This window comes from Monodelphis domestica, chromosome 1, assembly GCF_027887165.1.
Source record: "Monodelphis domestica isolate mMonDom1 chromosome 1, mMonDom1.pri, whole genome shotgun sequence".
In the NCBI taxonomy this organism is placed as follows: Eukaryota; Metazoa; Chordata; class Mammalia; order Didelphimorphia; family Didelphidae; genus Monodelphis; species Monodelphis domestica.
In genome coordinates this window covers 101,939,076-101,955,881 of record NC_077227.1, presented here as the reverse complement: position 1 = coordinate 101,955,881, position 16,806 = coordinate 101,939,076, and the positions used below count along the sequence as shown (strand labels likewise).

At 40.0% G+C, this 16,806-nt stretch overlaps 1 long non-coding RNA gene across 1 annotated transcript; it reads right to left on the bottom strand.

The window, feature by feature from the left end:
- Positions 1-232: 232 nt before the first annotated feature.
- On the bottom strand, positions 233-3,509 carry LOC103096439 (uncharacterized). Its single transcript, XR_460342.2, has 2 exons — positions 3,378-3,509; positions 233-1,161 (listed from the first exon to the last, which is right to left on the bottom strand). It is a non-coding gene; the product is annotated as an uncharacterized LOC103096439 (long non-coding RNA).
- Between the last annotated feature and the right edge of the window lie 13,297 nt (positions 3,510-16,806).

Genomic DNA, 16,806 nt, shown 5'->3' with positions numbered 1-16,806 from the left:
AAGTTGAGCTCTTTGTGGCTCTCAAGAGATTAGACACAGTTTCCTAAGTTCCTTCTCTTTTCGGGTGGTACTGACTGGCAGGCAGGCTGTGGAATAGAGTTAATATTAATTTCCCCAATTAGAATCAGTTCCAAACTCCATTCTACCAGCAAACCCCACCACTTCCCTAAAGTTGCTATATTTCACTAGGCTTCAGTCAAAGAGAGATTGATTCCTCATGGGAACAACAAAGTATGTTCAACTATATACAGTGTTTTACTCTTTGCATGGGGCTGGATGGAATGAAATCTATTATTTCTTTACTATGGAAAACTCCCAGAGAGGAAACTCTCTCTTCCAGTGCAGACCAGTACCTTGTCTGATATGTGGAGAACAATGAGAGAAATTTCCAAAGCCATATTGGCAGCCTTTGTAAGAAGAGGGACTTGAACTCAGATCTTCCTTCTATGGAAAGGATATAATTTTCTATCCATTCACTATTCATCGCTGCTTCTTTTACTCCACCATATTTATAATCCAGAATCTAGTCTGAACCTTCTCCTTGATCCAGGAAGTCTCAAGAGAGTACAACAACCATTCTAAATCCTTGAGTTCTAGGAAAGACCAGGTTTTGTTTGTTGAGTCCCCTGGTATCTGCTCTTCTGAACAGGAAAAAGAGGGTAAATAATAGGACAATTTTCAACTGCTGCCGGATGATTTCTGCATCTAGTAGAGCTGGTCACTGGATGATGACTCAAGACATAAGGGCCCAGACTTGACTTCCAACTCTCTTTGATGGCGTGGGGTATGGACTCTTGGAGTTCTTACAGTTGGAGCTTTTCCATTATTGTCTCACTATTGGCAGGGAATTCTTGATGCTTCCTGGAATGGTGAGGCCATCGTTTGTGCACAGGAATAGAAGACTCAACCTAGGCCATAACCAGCAGAAACCCATGATTGTTATTCTTCACTGACATTTTTCTCTGACTTTTTAGACCTTCAATTCCCATTTCCAGGGTCCAAAAAGTAGGCCACATCTTTTCTGTTCCTTTAAATCTCTTGAGCTGACCCATGGAACCTTTCCGTTGCTGTTTGTGTCTTGTTACTTGTTGGCCATTTCTCTCTCTCTCTCAAAGTTCCCAGCTCTCCTCATGTTGGGGGTGGAGAAGGGAGGAGGATAGACTAAAATAGAAAGAAGAATACGAATAGATGTTTATATTTTCAGTTTTGTCTTTCTGCTTTGTGAGGCTCTCGGATTCCTTGAGATGAAGGCCTGGATGGACTAGTTGAAGAAAGACCCATTAGACCTGGGCCCAGCCAAGGCATAACTGAGACCTTTACTAGGGACTTGTCCACAATTCATTTCCTAAAAGCCCTGGGAATTAAACTTCTGCAGAATTCCACAATTCAGTTCTGCAAAGGAGTAATATTCTGGGCTACTCAAACTAGAGCAACTAACTGATGGAGCAGCCCAGTTACAATAAGGCCCACCATGAAATCCCCTTTCTGTAGGTGGGTGCCTCATGCAATTTTTTTCCAAGAGACCACTTAACAAAGCCAACAAGTGGTATTGTCTCAGGCTGTCCCATTTCTCCACTGCTGATAATTACTGTGTTTGGGTGGGACGTTACCACCTCCTCCACATAAACTGAAGGGAATATTTAACTTTGGAAAACAACATTCTTCACAAAGTGACAGATTAAGATGCAAATCTGGAAAAAAAACTTCCCCTCTCCCTTCTACCATTTTTTTCCTTGCTAATTGGCAGAAAATTAATGAACGGGGAACTGATTGAGCAGATGCTCCCATGGAAAAAGGCAGATTTGGAGGTTCTCTTGCCCTATTTTTTTTGAGCACATCAAGAAGGCAGTAACATGTGGCAGGTCAGAAATTAAGGGAAGGTAACAGTACAGATTGTAAAGAACACAAAGGAGTTTTTGGTGGTTTTTTTCTCTTTTGTTTTAACTTCTTTGCATCATTTTTTTAAAGCTCATATTCCGCTACAGCTCATAATTAGCAGCTAGGCCTCTGGGACCTAATTAACCAATTCAATTAACAAAAAAAGCATACAAGTCACCCTGACATTTGTCAGCCATTAGGAGGGATGTCAGGCTGGCAGTTTCTGCCGGCACATTAATGGTGATTAGATCATTTGCTGTTCACTTTTACCCTGGGTATACACCTGGAGAGGCAGCTCCTGGGCCATTCTACTGAGAGTTTCAGGGGAGGAAAGAGAACTGTTTATGCCTTGTAGAGGTTCCCTGGCCTTTTATAAAATGCACAATCAATAGGACTGCATCCCCTTTTAGCACCCTCTCTGGCTCTCCCAGTGGGGTAAAGGCTCCCTCCCCTATTCAGCTAAGATGCACCCCTGTCCCCCTCCTCGTCCCTACTACTTGAGTGGCTCTTTCTCAGAAAACTCGAGGCCCTGAGATGGAACTGTTGCTCCAGGGGTGGAGAATGAGGCCTAGGCCTCCTTTAGCAGGCTTAAAAAAATTATGATTGTGCCCATTGGTTCTAGTATTTACTTCCCTAGCTCAGCAGGGTATCTGCAGTTGGCTCAGGGAGTTTCTTCATTCAGGCTGTTTCCTTTGTTCTTGGGGTTGATTTAACCACAGTGTCTTATATAATACAGGCAGTTACTTATGGAGTACTCTTACCTATCTAAGCCTCTGATCTCCCCTAATTTAACTCCATTTCCCCAGCAGCCCTGATTTAATAATAAGCAGCCAGGGTCTATGTAAATGAAACCCTGTATGCCTGGACTGACAGGCAGAGGCAGGGAAGGCAGAAAGTTAGGGAAACATCAGAAAGTGGCCCTTCCCACCCCCTCTCCTCCTCACCAACTCCTCTACTTTGGTGGGTCTTAGAGCACGATTCCGAAAGGCAGGTTGTACTGGCCTATTTAAAGGGCATCGGGCTTCAGGAGAGCCAATTTACAGCTAAGTTCCTGGGATCCCTGCTGAGCTTGAGTTTGCCTGACTCAAGGGGAAACTCAGAATATTCTCACCCTGCCACCTTGCCTCTTCTCTGTTCCTTTTCTCATCCTGAAAGACAGGTCAAGAATCTGACTGATTTTTTTGTTTTATTCTTAAAAACATTTTTTTTTAATTTTTTTACAAGTCATTTCTGGAAATCCCTCCCCTCTGGACAGGCCCTGCCCGATCCTCCCTTGTAAGAAAGAAAAACAAACAGTATTAGTTTGATTCGGGATGCTACTGAAAAGTTCCCTTCTCAAATCTTAGCCTTCTCCCCTCTAGCCCACAACCCAGTCCTAGGACTATTTTTTTTTAACAGAGCCATCCAAAGCATAAGGATCCCTCGGATGGTGCATTTTGACTGGGGGGAGGCAGGAGGGTGTAGAGAAAACTGACCCTGTTTCAAAAGGCAACTCCTACCATTTGAAAATGAAACTTCGTTAATTGCAGGCTCCTATTGATTCATTACCACGAAGCCGGCTAAACTCCTCCGCCATAGCGTAACCTTTCTCAATAGAGGCAGCCAAACATTCCTCGCAGGTAATCTACAGAGCACAACAGTAAATATATAGAATCAGAACCATTCATTTATTAACAATATGGCCGTTCTTTATTGTCGCTGCCATTGTTCGACTCACAAAGAGCAACGGGTAGGTTAAATCTATTTTAGCCGAGAAAGCTCTCTACAGAAATCCTTGCCATCTAGCATTTGATACTGATCACAGTGTCACATCAGGGAACAGCAGCTGAAAAGAGAAAGTCATTTTTATTTCTGAACTTTAGAGGCAACAACCTCTCCTCTGCTCCCGCTCCCCATGTCTCAGTCCTCTTAGTGGGAGTGTGGGGGATTTTTTTTGTATGCCACTCAATGAGAGCAGAGAGGAGAGAGAGAGACAGAAACAGAAACAGAGAGACAGAGACAGAGACAGAGAGACAGAGAGAGACAGAGAGACTGAAAGAGACAGACAGAAAGAGAGAGACAGAGGCAGAGACAGAGAGAGACAGAAAAAGAGGAGGGAGAGAGGGAGGGAGAGACAGAAGGAGGGAGAGAAGAAAGGAGAGAGGGAGGGAGAGACAGAGAGAGAAAGAGGGAGAGAGAGAGGAGGGAGAGAGAGAGTCAGAGAAAGAGAAGGAGGGGGAGAGAGAGAAAGAGAGACAGGGAGAGAGAGAGAGAGAGAGAGGGAAGGAGACAGAGAGAAGAGAGACAGAAGGATGGAGGGAAGGAAGGAGAAAGGAAATGGGGGAAGGAAAATGGTTTGCACAATGCATCATTCAGGCAACATATGTGAACCCTGGATTCATTCAATTTTAATAACACAGCTCCTAAGGGAAATCAAGTCTGAGAGAACTGTGAATTACAACAAAGGGTGTGGCCAGCTCCTGGTTCTATTTTTTTTTTTTTGTGGTATTTAAGGGTACCATTTGAACAATGAATCTGATGGAAAAAAACAGCATTAGGTTAGGAGAAACAGCTAGCTTCCTTCCACTCTCCCTCCAACACAGCAGTGGAAATGAACATCCTCTGTTCAGCTTGTCTTCTTCTTCTGAAGGGCAAGCAGGCATTTAGCTCATCCTCTAGGTTTTCAATTGCAAAAGGACAAGGGGTTTCACTGGCCCTGGCATTTGATTCTGGGACTTCGCAGGTGAGAGGGTTAGTGTAGAGAAGAAACAAGAGTTTAAGTTGAAGGAGGAAGATCAGAAGGAAGGGTCTGGAATGCAATGGACCTGACTTACAAGTTGCCAGGCACTTGCTCAGTGGGGCAAACCTCTGTCTTTCCAGCAAAGGGAAGGAAGGAACTCCAGTGTATTGCATTCAGAATCACAGACTCTCATATTAAAATTGAAGAAAACTTGGGCATCATCTTGTTTAACTTGGCCTTTTGGCAGATACAGAAACTGAGTCCCAGGGAGAGGAAGTCTTAGGTTCTAGCCACAGCTCTGCCAGTGACTTGCCCAAGTTACTACACTGTGGATGCTGGAGACTTGGCAGAATAGGTATTTATTTGCTTGTGATTAGGGAGAGGCATAGGTTCTTATCATCCAGGCCAACAATTCAAATCCAGGTCTTTGGGGATTTGATACAACAATTGGTTATTTGCCTTGCTAAATTGCACATTTTCCTTACACTTCTGCAAGTTGCATCTCACCTGGGAATAGGCACCTTGCCAAATCATAGGCTCTCCCTAGACCTCTGGAAGATGCACCTCGACAGTCTGAGCTGGATAGTAACTTGCCCCAATCACAGAATCCTCAAAAGTGAAGTTAGAAACTTAGCCCAGTGCAGCACTCACCTCAACAGTCCCTGGCTCTAAGCTTTCCATAGAATCTCCAGAAGAAAGCAATCCCAAGAGTCTAATTGAGGGATAAGAGCTAGAGAGAATTCTGCCAGGGTGGGGAGAACCATGGGGAATGTGTACATGAAGAGGACTTGGCAAGCAAAGGGGAAGAAATTCTTAGGGCCACCAAAGGACTGAGACTCACAGGATTCCTGCACTTGGAACCTGAAGACACTTTGAAGATCCTCTTGCTCAACCACCTCATTTTATAGTTGAAAATATTGAGTTTCAAGGAACCAAAACAACCTACCCAAGGTCACAAGATCAAACTCAAGGCCAGAGTCTAGGGCTCTTAGCACTCTCCCTTGCTACCTCCCCAGATTTGTTGTTATTCAGTAGCTCATTAGTTTCTGACTCTTCATGACCCCGTGGACAATAGTTATTCAGGGGGGTTTCTAGGTCAGGATACTGGAGTGGTTAACATTTCCTTCTCCAGGGAATCATTTTGTCAGGCAATTGGAGGTTAATGACTTGACCAGGGTAAAACAACTAGGAAGTATCTGAGGCTAGATTTGAATTCAGGTCTTCCTGATTCCAGGCCCAGTATTCTTAACCACTCAGCCACCGCTGCCCCTATCTTTCCAGAGAGAAGAGGATAAAATGAGGGTCAACAAAAGGGTGAATTACAGATAAAGAGTAAACTGTGAGAAAAGAAAAGAGGGAGAAAGGCAGAGCTAGAGAATGATTTTTTTAGTTACATAGCACCTTCCACATTGTAAGGACTTAATAAATATTTGTTGAAATAAATGCTATCATGCCAGGTCTTTAGAAGGCTCTTTTAGAATGTTATTTTCCCCCTCCCACTTTTTTGTTTGCTATGCCACATGTGAACCAAAGAAATCAGGGCCACCAATGGAGATGGCAATAAATCATTCAGTCATTCATTTAGTCATTCTTTCCCTCAGTGAACATTTATTAAGCATTCACTATTATTAGAAAACTATTGCAATAGCCTAGATCAGGGAAAATGTGGGCTGGAACTAGAATGATAACAGGAAGAATAGAGAAGAAGGAATGAAAGAGGAAGATTGAGTCCATAGGACTTAGCAATTAATTGGATTGGGGGTAGGGGGGGAAACAATAAAAAAAAACTGAGATATATTGAGCCTTTGTGACTGAGAGGGTAGTCATGTCACTGAGGAAAAGATGGGAGTCAGGGAGGTGCTGGTTTGGAGGAAGAATGGTCTCAGTTTCTGAGATGATGAATTTGGGATACTAGTAAGACCTCCAAGGGGAGATGTCCAGAAGGTGTTTGGAAATCTCCATTGAGAGCTGGAGAAATAATTTGAGTCATACACAACACCTGGCCTACAGCCTGGGAGAAGGCTTTGCTGGATAGGCTAGATTCCTTCCAGGCTCCAGTTTCACAAAGGTGTTCATTTTGAGTCAGCTGCCAATCACAAATGAAGAGCCCTGTTCTTCTTCCTCTGAGGAAGGAAGGAGAAAGGCTGGAGTGAGGGGGATTGTCTCTTCCAAAGGCACTGAATTCCGGAATTAAAGCCTCTAGGCACTAGGAGCCAACGATTTTTCAGATTTCTGTACAGGCTATCGAATACCATTCATACAATGCTGTTCAGGTTGATTCAAAAAGTATTTAGCAAATGCTTATGATGAGTCCAGCTCTGCAGCAAGTAGAGGGAAAAGATACTGAAAACAGCATCTGGCAGAACCCAAGGGAGAGAAAATGGGAGAATAGATAAAGGACTGAATGTTGGCCCAGGTTCAGGTCCCAGATTTTCTTCTTACAAGCTTTTTGTCCCTTCCTTTCTCTGGGTTTCAACTTTCTTATCTATAAAATGGCCACCTTGTAGTCCAGGCAAACGGAATAATTTTCTGATCTTTACACATAGTAAATGTCTTTGTTTTTCAAGTCTTTGCCTGGGCATCCTCCATATTCTTGATTAAAATTTAAAATACTTATCCTAATGATCCTTCTCCTCAGAGACCTTTTCTGTGTGTTGTTCTAGAAAATGGTCATGCAGGAAGAAGACCTTTTAAAAGCCTTTGAATCCTAAAAACTTGAATATTTGACCCATAACTTCTAAGCTTCTACTCAACACAGAAAAATGCTTGACATGCAGAGAGAAACAGAGAAAGAAAGGATTTGGTTTTTGCCATCAAGGAGTTTCTAGTCAAACTAGAGGAGATAAAATACACACAGAGATATAAATTAAGGTAATGTAAAATAGAACAGGCTAAATATACAAGTAGTACTGTGAGATTTCCAAGGAAAGAAAGGTCATTCCTGATGGGAGAGACTGGGGCAGACATCCATCATGGAGGAAATAGCATTTGCTCTACTTATTGAAGGATTATAGGTAGAATTCAAAAGTCAAATGGGAGTAGGAGTGAAGAAGGAGAACATTCCTGGAGGAGGCAGGAATGGTGTAAGGGAAAAAAGACAAGTAGCCTTTGTGAAGAGCCTGAAGTCTTAAAATCACCATCTGTTAGCATGATAAAAGCAAAATATACAGTTTGAGGAGAGTTTGTTTCATTTGAAAAGTCTTTATGTTGATGGCTAAAGGGAAATTTATTTGTTTTAAAATAAGCCCATTCATTTTTATACTGGATTTCTCCTCCAGAGGAGCATGGGCTTTAACATATATGTTGAAACTGCCTCCCCCATGCCCATGTGACATGGTAGATGTGAAAACAGTTACAAGGGTGGCAACTTAAGCCACAGAGTGGCTAAATGAGCTGTTTATGTCCAATTAGTTTATCTGCAAACATTTATTTATTTCTTTAAAACCCTTACTTTCTGTCTTAGCATCAATACTGTATATTGATTCCAAGACAGAAGAGTGGTAAGGTCTAGGCAACAGGAGTAGACATCCATCATGGAGGAAATAGCATTTGCTCTACTTATTGAAGGATGATAGCTAGAATTCAAAAGGAAAATGGGAGTAGGAGTGAGGAAGGAGAACATTCCTGGAGGAGGCAATGATGGTATAAGGGGAAAAAAGACAAGTAGCCTTTGTGAAGAGCCTTAAGTCTTAAAATCACCATCTGTTCATATGATAAAGTTATCTTTATCAAGCTAGGAAGTGTCTGAGGTCAAATTTGAACCTAGAACCTCCTGTCTCTAGGCCTGGTTCTCAATCCACTAAGCCACCCTTAAATTGTCTTTAAAAGCCAGTTTGAGGACACATTTTGTGATGCCTGCCCTGTATAGCAAAATTGCTAGTCACAGCTCCGCAAATGGTTATCCAGTGCCCTGAGCTTCTGGCTCATAATATTTCACTCTTTCCTTCTACTCAATAAAGTTTAAAAAGGCAATTGAGTTTTTTTCTGTACCTTAAATAGGCATATGTTAGTCCCATAAATGAATCCACTTCCCAAAGAGCACATTTAAGACACGTAGTAGATTAATCTGTCCATTCCTGGAAATGGACAGATCTGATGTAGGGATGGTAGTTTTGCCAAGGTGTAAGCTCCTTGGGGGCAGAAACTGTTTTATTTTGTTTTTATATGCTAAGCATCTAATGCAGTACTTGGCACCTAGTATATACTTATTGAATTGGATTGTTAACATAGAGTTATAAGACAAATTTGTGTATAGACTCAGTCTAATTATTATAGAGTTAGGTTGCATACTTTATACATAACATAGGATTCTTATGACCTGTGGGAAAATAATTTATGGGTTCATTTCAAGCTAAATCTAGAGTTAGGAAATGCTACAATGGAAGGGAGAAATAGATCCAGAACTTCCAAACCAATATTCCCTGAGTTCCTAAAAAACTTTGGAAATTCACTAACTTCCATTAGGATCTTAGACAGGCAATGAGTCATTCATTTATCAACATGTATCTAATTTCTCCTCCATGTAAGAGCCTATGCTTGGAAGATTAAAAGATAAAAAAAAAACAAACCAACAATCCCTGACCTCAGTGAAATACTATTTAAAAGGAAAATACAAGGGAGATGATAAGAAACAAACAAATATAAAGGCTAGATTAGAAATCTGGTGGTCTAAACTCTAATCTCAGATCCATCACCAGGTTTCTATGCCACTTTTGACAAGATATTTCAACTCTCTGGAATTCAGTCTGCTCCTACATGTATAATGAGAAAACTGGACAAGATAATCAATTAGGCTCCTTAAAGCAGTATTATTCTATGATTCTATGGAATAGCTTTTACACCATGTAGAATGTGAAAAGTGCCAAAGAGAGATCCCCAGTGATATGAGCATCCCAGGCCAAGAGTGACCATCTCCATCTGGGTGTCAGGATAGACTGAGGTGAACACAGATTGGGCACTAGCTAAACTGCAATCCAGTTAGTTGAAATCCTAAAAAGCTCATACCCAAACTGGGCTGCCAGCCTCTAAGCAGATGGTCTAGTGGCATAAAAGGTCACGAGAGACACATTGAGAGGTAGGATGGCTTCCAACGTTCTTCTAAATTGGTTGCCTTACCAGTTTTCAAAGAGGGAACTTGCAGCAACAGCAGCCTGATCAAGATGCTTTTGATTTCCTGCTTCTCCTCCAAGGTCTCATTAAGCTCCAGCCCAAGATTATCTACTTACCTGTAAAAACAAATACATTAAAAAACCCAAACCCACAACCTGGTGTTTTTAACCGAGCAAGGGACCTTGGGGAGTTCCTTGCTAATGAGGGCATCCAAGACCCAGAGCAGGTTACCTGGGTATATTGGGGAAGAGTTGAATGTCTCCAAGGATAATGATGGTAATGATTCTGTTAATATTTAGAAGCAAATAAGCATTCTCAACCCCCCCTCCCAGTGCATTTTTTTTTCTCTAAGCATTTGCCCAAGATAGTTAATGCTGTGTGTATTACAGGGGAGATTTAATCCATATGGTTTTAATTCATTTACACTTAACTAATCAAAACATTTTTTTGGAGAGATTGTTGCCATCCAGGAAAGTATTTTCAGATGGGATGTAAATTTTTTAGTGTGTGTGTGTATGTGTGTGTGTGTGTGTGTGTGTGTGTGTGTGTGTGTGTGTGTGTAAAAGGGAAATATGAAGGGTTTGTTTGACATGAACTCAATGAAGATACTAACAGTAAAATGATTTGGATCTTGTCAACTTTGCTCCTCATTTTTTCCTGACATGGGAAAATGAACTGGGCTAGAGGAGGTTGGACCTGCATTGAATTCAGGAAATAAGCCTAACCCAGCACCTGAGAATTGAAACCATTACCTAAATGAATAAAGGAAAGCATGAATGATTTTAGTGATCCAAGTAAAAGATTTTTCATTTTTATTCCTTGTCTAATTATATTTAATAGTGGATAGTGAATTATAATTCTCAGTAATTTAGATTTGGGGTTGATTTGGGCCTTTTTTCCATTTATTTATTAAACTCAATTCAACTAGCATTTGTTTATTCCCTGGCATGTGCCAGAGACTGTGCTAGGCACAAAGGACACAAAGACCAAAGAATTAAAACTACTCTTGTCTTTCGAGGAGTTGTACTTCTACATGAAAAGAGGGCAGAGGATCTCAGTGGAAAAGGCTTTAGCCAATGATTCAGAAGACTCTGGCTCTGGTCCTAGCTTTGCAACCAACTTGCTGTGTGACATCCAGTAAGTCACTTCATCTCTCAGGATCTCACTTGTTCCCTTTTGTCTGATGAAGGTCTTGAACTAGGTCATCTCTAAGGTCCCCTTCCAAAGCTAACGTTCCATACTCTTGTGCAGAATGCTAACCCAAGGCTTTGCTATAGACAGGTTCACTTGTGCCCATCACACATCCTGCTAAATGTGTGGTTTTTAGAAACATTTTAAGAAACATTTGTAAATAGCTAGGACTAGAACAGAACAAGGGTTTTCATCTAAACCCTCAAGTTTGACATCTTCCAGAATGTTCTGAATGAACATTAAGGTTTTACTATAGTTTGGTGACCAGCTCCACTCTTCATCAGCCAAAATGAATGGAAAGCAAGGGAATGGGAAGAGGTACCCCAAAAGTATTAGACCAAGAGTTAAAGTTAGAGGCTGATTCTTTGTTTCTCTCCTCAGTACTATGATGCCCTCTCATAGAAGAAAAGGATATTACTATTGATCCAGTCCTAAAGACTGAGGACAACAATGTCTTTTCTTTCTCTGTGAGACACTTAGGTCTTCTTCAAAGATCTGAGAGAACAAGAATGTCTTTATATTAATATGGTTTGGAGGAAGGCTTACCCTGGAATGCCTCTGAGGTCACCCTCTGAGTCAGAACCTCAAATGAAAGCACTTGGAGTCCAGTTTTAACCAAAGGGAGATGGTGAGGTAGACAGAAAGGACAAGGAAAACATTGGGTCTGGCTCAGTGGGATTTAACCACATAAACTATAAGCAGGTGGAACAACCATTTTCTGTTACTTTTTTCTAACAAGTCTTTCTACGTGTTCATGTATGTATTCCTGGGTCCTTCTATGACTTTTACTTTTCTTCCTTCCTAGACTTGATCTGATAATCGGTTCAGTTTGATTCTGTGATGTACTTATAAATCCCCTCCCTTTTGTCCTATCTCTACTCATGCCTTGCCAAAACCTAACCCAGTTATTAACCCCACTGCCTACTTCCTCTTCTCTTATTCCAATGCTGTTGAACTCGGAGCTGGAGAAAGAAACATAAACAAACTGACTTCATCTGTTCAAAATATGTTTGTTGAATGCTGGTTCCCCTTGCAGCAAGACAATCCTTTTACTCCTCCCTAATTGATTCTCTATATCCATTTCACAGAGGTTGTTCCAAACTTTCTCTTCTCAAACCTTCTATATTTCTTTCTACCTTTACCCTCTCAGAAGACCTCACTTCTTACTTTTACTGAAAAAATAGAAGCCATTTAAATCCTGATCTCCCTTTGTTTCCAACTCAGAGACTTTTGAAATCATCTCCAATTCCCTTCTTTTCCCCAGTCTCTGATAATGAAATGGATTTTCTCCTTGCCAAGAACAACTCTTCTCCATGACCCCATCCCTTCTTGTCTTCTCCAGAAGAATCTCCCCTACTTTTTCTATTTTCTATTTTCTTATTATATTCTAATTTTAAATCTCTACCAAGTAGTTCCTACCCTGCCTTCAAACCTGTTTCCTACATCCTTAAAAATGTTCACCAGATCCTATCATTGACCTAACCAATTTCCTAATATGTATGTCTCTTGCCTTTCTCACCTAAACCCTTAAAAATAGTTTTCTATAATCACATTTCCTTTCTTCTCACTAATTTCACAATTCTTTGTGATCTGACTTCCATCCTTTGAGCTACTCTGTCCCAAGTTGCCAGTGATCTAGGCAATGAGTGGTACTGGTCTGGAATCAGGAAGACCTGGGTTCAAATCTGACCTCACACACACACACACACACACACACACTCACAACACACTCACACACACATACACACACACACATACCTCCCAAGATTGTTGTGATGATCAAATGAGATAATATTTGTAAAGTGTTTAGCACAGTAGCCAGCACATAGTAGGTTCTAAGTGTATTGTGTATGCCTTTTGCTGCCCCTTAATTATGAAATCTATAGGTCATTTCTCTCTCCTCATCCTTTTTTTTTTTAGCTCTTCACAGCTAATGACAATGATGACCACCCTCTCTTTCTAAATATCCTCTCATCTCTGGGATTTTGTGAAACTACTCTTTTCTGGTTCTCTTATCCATTTACTCACTCCTCAGCCTCCTTGGATGGTATGTCATGCATATCATGCCCTTACCTGTGAGTGTACACAAAAGCCCTCCTCTCTTCTCTCTTTATACATACTTTCTCTCCATGTCACCTCTTTATCTCTCATGTGTTTAATTATCACTTCTATGAGAAATGATACATATATCTAGACCAGTACCCCTCCTAAAATCTAGTCCTGTCTCACCAATTGCCCACTGGTGGATGTCTCATAGGCATCTCAAACTATGCATGTACAAAATAGTACTCATTCCTTTTCCCAAAATATTTACTTCTTAATGTTCACATTTCTGATGTCTCTATCGTGGTTCCAATTCCCCAGGCTTGCATCCTCAGCATTATTTTGAAATCTTTACTATACTCCACATAGCTAATCACGTGCCAAATCTTACTGTTCGGGTTCCCACATCTTTTTTTTTTTCCACCTTCCCCTTCTCGCTAGTCACAAGGCTACTAAATCAGTTTGGTGCTTTATCACCTTTCTCTGACTATTGCAAAATGACTTTCTAGATGATGTCCTCCTTCAAATCTCTCTCTAATTTAATTCATTCTTCCTATTGCTGCCTAAGTAATTTTCCTCAAGCGTAGATCTGACCATGATATTCCCCAATAAACTCTAGTGGCTCCCTATTGCTTCTAGGATAAAAGATTAATCTGCTTATCTTTTAAAGTCTTTTGTAACCTTGCCACAAAGTACCTTTCTAAATTTATAGATTACTCTTCTTCTCTTCATTCTATGGCCTGACTAGATTCTTGCTGTTTTATATGCCAAAATGGCATTCTTTCTCCCATAGCTGTGACTATTGCCTGTCCACTATGACAGGAACACACTCTCTCCTCCTCATTACTGGCCAGAAACCCTTACTTCCCTTGACCCTTAGCTCAAGCATTATGTTATACATGGAGCCCTTCTGTTCCTCCCATTTGCTAGTGTCCTAATTTCCCAAACTGCCTTATAATTCTTTTATATTATTCTGCATACACTTAAATGGGTAAATTTTGCTCTTTGGATAGAGTATAAGGTCTATGAGTGCAGAGATTTTCATATTTTTCCTTTGTATGGCCAGTGCCTAGCACAGTTCCTGACATATGACAATTAATTCTGATCAGTTCATTGACATAGTCATATTGGATTGGCCACTCAATGTAATTAGATTCAACCAATGTGATGTAATTGCCCATTGTCTTCATAAAAAGAGCATAGGGATGTCAATTTAGAACAGGAAGGGACCTTAAAGGTCACCTGGTCCTATCTCTCATATTCTAGATAAGGACATTTGAGATCAGACAGAGAAAATCACTTGTTCAAGGCCACACAGGAAGCAAATACCAAAGTCAGAATTCAAACAGCAGTGTTTTATATACATGATTTCTTTTTATTCTCACAGCAATCCTGGGAGATAGGCATCACAAGTATAATGATCCCATTTCTCAGATGAGGAAATTACCTCTTAGAGAGAGTAAGTGGTTTGCTCAAGGTGTCAGAAGTAGTAAGTGCCATAGACAGAATTCCAAGGACTCTAAATATAGTTTCTTAAGGTCCATTTTAACTTGAAATCCCCTGGTCTTATATACATTCACAAAAGAAATGCCTTAATAAACAAGAAGAAAATTCTGTCAAACATCTCGTGAGTGACTTTCCCCCTTACTTGATAATTTGAATTGACCAAATTGATCAGTTCTGTGGTACTGAGTTAACTCCATCTATCTCTACAATGGAAAGACATCCCAGATGACACACTGAATGATTTATTACTTTAGTAACTTCAATAGCCCATTTAGGTACCCAGAATGATGGAACATATCTGTCGTGTGGACACTGGCCATGAAGAAACCAAACAAATGAGCTAGAGCCAATCAGAGGTGATTGAATTATTCCTGAAAGGGCTTCTGAACCTTCCTGGTCCTTTGCCTAGGTGAAGTTCTCTGTGGTAGAGTAGAACCTGAGTGCCGGATCTAGACTCAGAAATTCTTGGTTCAAATCCCAGCCTATGTCACTTGCTAGCTGTCACCTTAGGGAAATGATTTTAGTTCTCTGTGGCTCAGTTTCCTTAACTGTAAAGTGAGAGAACTGGACAAAATCAAAGATCAGAGATTGAAGGGGTCAATCAATCAGCAAACATTTATTAAATGCCTACTATGTGTTCTGCATTGTGTGAGACTCTAGGGATACACGTATAAAGAAACAATCCTTATTCATAATTTTAGAAACCATCTTGTCCAATTTCTTCTAAATGGGAATCATAAATACTCAACAAGTAGTTATAGCATTTTGCTTGAATAACTGTAATGAGCAGAAGAACTCTGTCTTTCAGAGATAGTCTATTTCAGTTTTGAATATTTCTAATTCTTAGATAATTTCTCCCTATGTAAAATCTATATTTGCTTTGCTCAATCTTTCCACTCACTGATCTTGGTTCTGACCTCCGAGTCCAATTAGAACAAATCTAGCCCTTCTTCTTGATGACAACATTTCAAATACTTGAAGATGGTTCTTACAGTTGTCCTAGGCTAGTCACTCCCATTTCCATAAATAAAGCTTCAAGTGGAAGGTCATTATTATTTTGGTTACTCTTTTTATATCCTCCATCAATATCCTTCTGAAAATATGGTACCTCAAACTGAAAGCAATAATCTAAAGAAGAATGTCCTAGTACCATCACCTTCCTGGTCATGAATACCTAAGCAACCTAAAATCTCATTTACCTTTTTGAACTTCCATATTAGGCCATTGATGCCAATTCAATTCAATTCATCAAACATTTATTAAATAAACTCTTAATATTGTGTTTACACTGTGCTAAGTCTAAAGAAACAAAACAGGGGAAATGGTTTTTTCCTTTATTGGACTCATTTGTTTATTTGTTTTTAGAAGATCATTAGAAGCCAGAGATCTTTTTCAGATGATCTACTATCTCACCATCTTGGACATATAAAGATGACTTTTTTGAATCCAAGTGTAATACTTTGTTTATCTCTATTAAATTTCCTCTTCTTAGATTCATCCCAATGTTCAAGCCCATCATGACCTTTTCAAATCCTGATTTTGAGATTTAACTTAGCTGTCATTCCCAACTTTGTATCAATTATAACTAGGAAAACCATGCCATCTCTGCCTTTATTAAAATAATTAGACAAATGTATTCAATGGTGAAGGACTTTGGAGCTAGAAATCTTTTTCCAAGGTAACATTCAGTCATTAATGATGATTTGGGAGTGGGGGTGGTTCAGACACTTGGTCAGTTTTGAATCAGCCTATAACTGTACTATTGCCATTTCCATAGAAAGAGCAGCATATATCTATTATTTTATTAAAATTTTTATTTTATTATTCTATTTAATTTTTTTTTATTTTTTATTTAAGATTATTTTATTAAAATCTAGGTAAATTAATTTTATGGAGATTCCCTTGTATATCAGTCTAATAACATTGTCAAAAGAAGGAAATAAGCCTGGCAAGGCTCGTTTTCTTGATAAAGTCATGGTAATTTCCTTTTTTAGAGATTAATTAATTATACCATTAAAAAATTCTAGAATTCTGCCAGGAGGCTAAATCAAGCATGATGGTCTATATTTACAGGCTCACTTCTCTTCCCTTTTGGATAATTGGGGGAAATCTCTGCCTTTCTCCAATGCTGTGGTACCTCTCCCAGACTCTATGCTTTTCCTAAGGTCACCAATAGTAAGAGGGTCAGCAATCATATTTGCCATTTCTTTCAGTACCCAAGGATATAGTTCGTCTGGGCCTCATGCCTTGAACTCATCAAGGGCAGGTTGGTGTTCTCTTACCATTTTCCTACTTATCTTCAGAATCAGCTTCCTATTAGTCATTTTGTTCTGTCCTTTCCAGTCCAAAGATCATTATCC